The sequence below is a fragment of the Heliangelus exortis genome, chromosome Z (genome assembly GCF_036169615.1).
Source record: "Heliangelus exortis chromosome Z, bHelExo1.hap1, whole genome shotgun sequence".
Classification (NCBI taxonomy): domain Eukaryota; kingdom Metazoa; phylum Chordata; class Aves; order Apodiformes; family Trochilidae; genus Heliangelus; species Heliangelus exortis.
In genome coordinates, this window is record NC_092454.1 from 8,779,298 (window position 1) to 8,786,967 (window position 7,670).

General features: G+C 45.8%; 1 protein-coding gene across 2 annotated transcripts in view; it reads right to left on the minus strand.

Annotated features, from left to right (window-relative positions):
• LOC139790295 (aquaporin-7-like) overlaps window positions 1-7,269 on the minus strand; it is a 25,733-nt gene extending 18,464 nt beyond the window's left edge. The window contains exons 1-2 of one of the 2 annotated variants that reach the window (XM_071731923.1): window positions 7,064-7,269; window positions 6,889-6,969 (exon numbers count right to left, since the gene is read on the minus strand). The gene's annotated coding sequence lies outside the window, so the exon portion shown is untranslated. Of the gene's footprint in view, window positions 1-6,888; window positions 6,981-7,063 lie in introns of both variants that reach the window. The other variant, XM_071731921.1, reaches the window with a different exon arrangement.
• Between the last annotated feature and the right edge of the window lie 401 nt (window positions 7,270-7,670).

A 7,670-nucleotide genomic window follows, 5' to 3' on the forward strand; every position in this document is an offset into this window, starting at 1 on the left:
AACTGCAGTGGTAGTGGATCAAGGGTTGGACTTGATGATCTCTGAGGTCCCTTCCAATGCAGTCAATTCTATGATTCTATTCTATGATTCTATGACTTTTCCTTGTTTAGCTTGTATTCTATTGCCTCTGCTGTCTGTGCACTGCTTCAAGGGAGAAAGTGAGCTAAGAGAGCAGAGAGCCTGCTCACTGCTCACTACATCCTCGCCCCTGCAGGCACCATCTCCCCTCCTGTGCTTCCTCTTCTGCACAGCTCCATCAGGCAGAATCTTCAGATGCAGCACAACCATGCCATGGTCACACAGCACAGTCAGCACGGGCAGAGAAAAAACATTGCCAGAGGTATGGGAGCATTGCAAGACCCTGCCAGGCTTCCTCCTCTGTGCCCACAGTGAGGGCTTGCACACTCCTCCCTCCTGGTCAGTCTGGTCTCTGGTTCATGTAGGAGCTGTGGTCTGGGAAGAAAAGAAAAAAAAAAATAAAAAAAAGGTTGTCTTGGAGCAGGGTCTCACTCCATGGGGTTTGCTTGGGCCCATCCAACGTCCCACTACTTTATTCTAGTGGTGCTGGAAATCTGGGGTGTGAGCAAAATCCTCTGATCTCACAAGACCCCTTTTAAGCCCTCACCAGAAACTACCTTAGAAGAAGAAGAGGGAAAATCTTAACAACCAACAACTTTGTGGGATACACTATATTTGTTGCATGTAGCCACAGGGAGGGAAGGGGAAGAAAGATGCCTAGGTTCACAATGATCTTCTTGTACTACTACAGCTGGAGTCTCATAGCATGTGTTTGGTCAAGAGCTTTGGATATGTTCTAGTTACTTACTATTTTTATCCTACAATTACCCCATTTTTTTTTTGACTCTTTGTCTGGAAGCACTTACAAAATAATCCATCACAAATGCCTTATGCCCATAGGCAGTGGCCTAATGGAAGACATCCTACCCTGATCAGCATCTGCAGAGAGCAAGATACCAGCCACAGTGACAAAAACATGTTTTGTTCTACATTGTCAGCGCCAAGGGAAAAACATGTTCATAATTTGCATTTGTTGATTCAGACTTGCTAACAGGATAACAAGATCAATCAGCATAGAGAAAACAAGGTTAACACATCATAATCACCTTTAAATTCTCAACAAACTGACCTTATTCTGTCACCCGTAGTCAAAGCCTAAAGTATTCTGTTTACATGTCCATATTACCTAACTCAATACCATCTATTCCTTGGATTTAAGATACATCCTTTGGTGAAATCAGCACTGATGCCCATTGATTTCTTCATGCCTGTTGACAACCCACAATCTGGAAGGAAAAATCACACCCCCTGGCAGAGTCCTGCAGTGTCCCCTGGTGACTGACTTGGACGACCATAAATATATAACAAAGATGGTGTTCCCATGCCCAGTGTCCCTCCCAATCACCTGCCTGTCTGAAAGGAGAACATCCCTTCCCTGATGCTGTCACCACTGGCTACAGCACCTCAAATTTAATCATGGGTTTCCCTTTCAAGGGCTGACCTGTCCTGCCAGATCAGTCCTGCTCAGCTTTCAGCACCTGATAGGATCATAAGCCAAGGCAAACGTAAGCAAAGGGCAGAAACAGAGGATAGAGATCTAGAATAGGCAGTTACACATGCAGCAATGTTATGTTATGTGCAAAGGTGCGTGAAATATGTTTGAGAAGAAAAAAAAAAAAATCTGCATAGATAGGAGAGTTGCTCAGAGTCCAGGATGTTATCAGATCTGGAGAAATACCATGTGAATGAGTCATTGGAGCATCCTGTCAGTGTCTGCATACAGAAAATGCCACTGAGAACTGGCTGTGGTAGTCCCTCTCTGGTGTTCATATAGTATCATTAGATGGTTCCCATAAATGATTGACTAAATTGTGCCATGGGCCACTTTGTTGCATTATCTGCACCGCTACCCTGCTCCAGTCCAATCCCTACTCACACCCTCCTCTCTCCTCCCCTTAATAGAATGCATTTTAATTCAACAACTCTTTCAGGTCATCACTGAAGATCAAATAAAGGCCCTTTTAAAAATTTGTATTTATCCCACAGCTGCTCTCCCACCAACCTCCTAGCATGGCTGTGGGATAGCCTCATGCCAAGGGGGAACAACAAATGTCACAGCTCCATCACATATGTATATGCCCTGTTCCTTCAGGAGATGAAGCAGAGCACCTCAGGTCCCCATTATTTAGGACCTGAACAGCTTAAAAGCTGGACATCTGCAGGTGAAGACTGAGGGCATGCTGCCAGCAATAGGTCCTGGGGCATGGAGGGCTTGTAAATCAGAAATGGTGCTAGCTGGGGGTAGAATTCTGACAGCCAGAGTGCAGAGAGCCCACAGCATTGGTATCACCCATTGCACATAAAACAGCTCACATGGGCCTTGGCTGCAGGATGGGTTCCTGCTCAGAGCTCTGCCTGGGCTGGACCAGACAAGAACCTTCACAGCAAGACAGCTTTTGGCTCAGCTCCCATTGCAACCACCCAAAATGGGGAGGGGCCTCTGCTCTGTGATGGGAGCTCTTAAGTTATACCAGACTGCTTTTGCTCTGAGTCTCACAGGAGGGTGGGTTGGAAGGAGAGATGATGTCTGAGTCTGCCACCACTGTTACATTTTAGGTGGCACAGGTCAGGCAATGCCTCTTATGCTGCCCCTCAGAATCCAGGATTGATGTTTCTACCATTACAGCTTGCATTTTGGGGGGATCCAGGATAGCCCACCCTCCCACAGACAGGAGGCCCAGACAGCCCTTCCCACACCAGTGCTCATGCTGGGATAAGCAGAAGAGCAGGGCTGTTTTCCCATGCTGCATGCAGCACCATCTCACAAAACTGGAGGTGCACTTCTCCATCAGCACACAAATTCTTCTGGCCAATGGAGCCCCTTGCCAGCCTTCTGGCTCCAAGATTCTCCATAGGATTCCAGAGAGAAGTGTTCAGTGTTAGAGGGTCTTTATAATTTATTGACCAGGCAGCTGCTTGGATGGCTTTAAATGTTTGACAGCCAGTTTCCCCTGTAGATGTGGACATGGGCAATCCAAATGCCAGCCTGTCTGGCCGTAAACCTTGTGCCATGGGGCCCTGGCAACTCATTCAGTCACCCTGACCATCCATGCCTTACTGATCAGGCCAAATCACACCTCATTAGCCTTGTGCCATGCAGCTTCCCAGCCCAGGACCTGCGTCATGTACATCTGACACCCCCAGGGAAACCAGACCATGTCCAAAGGCAAAGGTGAGGGCAAGATTTCACATCTACAAGTCAGCTGCAAAGACTGCTTCACAATCTGCAAGGCAGAACTGGTCTGCTGGCACTAAGGAACATTTAGACAAGTTTGACTGGAAAGCACCTTGGTGTTATTTGAATGGATTTCCTGCATGTTTTTGTGATGCAGTCTGAGCCACAAGAAGAAATCTACAGAGTGGATGTGTTTACACAAACCTAGTGCAGTGAAGAAGCAATCACTGTATGACTGAGATAGTTTTACTCTCTGAACAAGAAATACATCATTCTCTCCAGTGCTGTAAAGGCAGCTGGTGAAGAATTTACATTTGGACAGAGGATTTGGCTTCCACCTCTGTATCATCATTTTCAAATTAGTTGTCTGGAACAACGACTGACTCTCCTGATTCATTTGTGTATGCCTGGCACAGCCAGAGCCTAGAAGTACTGCTGGAACAACCTCCTGTGACAATGGGAATTGTAGCAAGAAGGATGTATGAAGAGATTTTTGCATCTATCACAAGCAGGTGAGCATAAGCCATGTGAGGTCTCTGTGTTAGCACACTGGAAAAGCAATAACACACCCTTGGAGACATGTTCTGCTGCTGCTGCTGCTGCTGCTGCTTTAGATGTTGGAGGAAGACCCCCATATGTCTCACTCTCCTGACATGCTATGTCCCCTCGATGTGCTCCTCCATCATCCCCTAGGGTGATGCCTATCAAGTGTGGTCACCCAGCTCCAGTGAAGTGCCAGCTCAGTTCTCACCAAGCCCAGCTTAAATCAGCTTTGGGCATTCAGGGATCCAAGCATGCCACTTCCACATCCAGCTGAGGAGCAGTGACACTCATCTTGCTTTGTGTTTGCCCTAGCCTCCATTTATGATGAGGAGAGATCCCGCATGCCATGTGGGATTGCCAAGGAAATTAATCCATGCTGGGGTCCTGTGGAGCTCTCTGTATTGCCACCAAGTCCACATTTAATCCTTGGAGCACTTGGAGACTCAGATATACCAGGACCCTTTCTATCTGTCCATCCCACTTGAGTGTCAGATAGACATGACTCACAAACTGAGCCAGACCCCATGTTGCCCAACTTCTGTCCCTGGGAAAGATCCTCTGCACCCTGTTCAATACCAAATACCCCAAATGAGTATCACAGCTATGCACATTTACAGGCCATTCCTGAGCATCACAATATGTTTCTGAGTTCACGAGATTAACCTGATTGGAATGGAGTGAAATGGTTAATTAGAGGGTGGACCAGAAAACTCATGAACAGCTCCATGACCTTCACAGGCAGTGGTGACCTGCATAGGAAAGTTCAGCACCTTTCCCTGTCTGGCCAAGGAGAAACCCACACTACAGAGTGGACTGGAGAAAGGTTTGGACACCAATTTCTGAGTTCAGTCTGGAGCTGGCAGACACCTTCCTACATGACCAAGAGAGCAGAACATTCTGGAGCACTTCTCCTGTCTCTTGGACACGATACTGTGCAACCCCGAGATGTTTTCTGGAGCCCTCCAGGGTAGTTGGCTGTTCATGTCAGTCCTGGTATTGTGTCAGACTGTCAGCAACTGCTACACTTTGCAATGAACCATCAACTCCTGTTGCTGAACAGATCACAGAGAATCAAAGATTAGCTGTAGCAGTGAGGTCACTTCCCACTCTCCTCACACTCTGGGCCCACTGCCTCCAAATCTGACTTTTGCTCTTCTCAGTTTGGAAACTGCCACTAACATTGGCTGCTGCTCCCTCCCTTGGATCCCCACTGGATCAAGTGATGTGCTAGGAAGGGAAAGAGTCTTTCCTTCCCCACTCTGAGCTGTAACTCCCAGAACAACTCAGTGCTTTGATGGGCATGGACAGGACTAACCATGGCAGGCTCCCTCTGAAGCCTGGGCTGCCACAAGAAACAGCATCAGATGTTATTGCATTCCCAGAGATCAGCAAATCACCTTCAATCCCTGTTTTCAAATATATTGGTATAAGGAGTCCAAATGGTCAAAAAATGCTTATGGCTCCAGGGTCAAGGCTGCCCCTGACCGTCCTCTCTTCTGGTTCCTTGGAGCAGTAATAAACTTTGTCCCTCTGTATAGGAGGAAGAGTCTGTGTGGGAACAGACACACACTGGGAGCAAAATTCCCCAGAGCTAAAAGCCACCATAAGGCTCTCTGCCTTCTGTACCTCTGTGTGCCTCCATGGGCACAAAAGGAGAGCTCAATGTGTGTGTCTGCATGTGCCCTTCTGTGAAAAATGAAGGGAGAGGCTGACTTGGTGTTGTGAGGATTTCAAACAAAACAATTTAGTTACGTTTATTTTCACCCCTGAGCAGGATGAAAACTAAACATGTAACAGCTGTTGCTTAATGTATTCCTAGATAGCACATTGATATTATGCTAATAAGCACCACTTAAGAACTGAGATAGCAAAGGGGAGGAAAAGAAGTAATGAAGTTAGTTATACAGAGAGGGGGTCAGATTTTAGTGCAACTTTAAAACAGACTGGTTTCCATTCCTCCATTTATCACAGCAATTACAGTGATGCACATAGCAGTGAAGCATTTTAATAGCATTTTAGAGGCAGTAAAAGTTTCAGGAAGGTGGCATTCATTGCACTGCTCTACAGCCAACCCTGGAAATTGGAGTGAGACACATCAAATTCACCCCTTAAAACCTGACTTGAAAAAATACCTTTGAAAAAAAAAAATGTTGGTACTGATCCTGTGCTAGCTGAGGAGCAAATCAAACCTCTTTCTGATCTTTATCTTTCACCAGAGCACAGCTCTTGCAAAAGCATGAGCAAAATGAAGAGGTTACCACCCCATGGTTCCCACATGCTGGTTTTGTCCACCACGGCAAATCCATCCACCTCCGATCCTGGGATCTTCACTTACTCCCAGCTCCAAGAGGTGGCAGCAGCACTCCTGCCTTCGGGAAAAGCTCTTGTATGGGACTGGCATCCTCCCCTGCCCTTGGAACAGAAGGACTTACACCCTGGGAAAAAAAGCAAGTGTACATCGAGCCACTCGGGCACCCTCAGCATCTCCAAGCTGATCATCAGCTGCAATAGCAGTAGAATTGTAGGCAGCCACAGTATAAAGCACAGGGGAGGGGTATTAAAAAAATAATAATTATTTGCATCTGGCTTTGTGTGTGTGTAAATGGAAGGGGGGAAAAATCTTTCTGGGTCTGAAGAATTTAAAAGAGCTGAGCCTCTGCTCATCATGCCCAAGGGGAAACTTATCAGCATTCATCACCACAAAAAAACTCTGCCGAAATATCAGCTGTAATAATTCTCTCCAGGCATGCCTGACACTAAAAATTGAAGGCAAAGTCTCCAACTTACATCAGAAAAAGAAAGAAAAAACGGTACAACCTAAATAGACCAAATATGTGATGGGGAAAAAAACCCTAAGAGAACAAGGAATAGACAAGAGATCCTTGTGTTCTGGGTCAAAAAAAAAAAAAAAATAAAATCCACAAATTCTCAGAACTACCTTGTAGTGGTAAGACCTGAGATAATCTAACATGAGAAAATTATCAATGATGTGGAAGTCATGAGCAACACTGTTGGTGACTCCATAATACTGTAGCGATGGGTGAGCAGGACCCACAATAAACCACATATGAGCACAGATGTCATAAACTTACCAAACAGGGTCCTGTGGGCCTCTTGTGTTTGGAGACCTCCTCTTTCAGCCACGGGATACAAAAATATTTGATGGTCTGTATCTGTCAAAGTACTGATGTAGCCTAGCAAATACAACTTTTAAAATTGTTAATGAAAGACACAGGTTTTGGCATTCCAGGATGTCTTCAGTCTTACCTAGACCTAAGCTGGTGTTAGTTTACTTTAGCAACTGCTACTTGTCAAGTAACTTCTATGTAGCTGTTCAAGCCTTTTCCCTCTTAGACCATATAGGTAAAATGAAAAATGTAGGTAGTCACTGTATAACAAAGAATAGGTCTGTATGTTAACTGAGTTTGGGAAAAGGTGTTCATTTCCAGCTTTCAAACTGCCTAGAAACCACTGTGAAGGAATTATGGAATCATAGAACCATAGAATGTCAGGTTGGAAGGGACTGGATCATCTGGTCCAACCCTTCTAATACTGTTTTTTGCATGACTTGTCCCATCACCCTGTTGAGCTGACACCTAAAACTTTCCAGAGTGGGGGAATCCACCATTTCCCCTGGGAGACCATTCCAAGGTCTGACTGTTCTCACAGTGTCAAGTTTTCTTCTTGTGTCCAACCAGAATCTCCCCAGGAGCAACTTGTGCCCATTCTCCATGTGACTCCTGGTAAATGGGGACACTCCATCTTCATTGTAGCTGCCCTTGAACCACTGGAATATTGTTACAATATTCAGACTCGGTTTTCTCAGCCTCTCCTTGTATGGCTCCAGTCCTCTTATCATTCCTGTGGCTCTTCT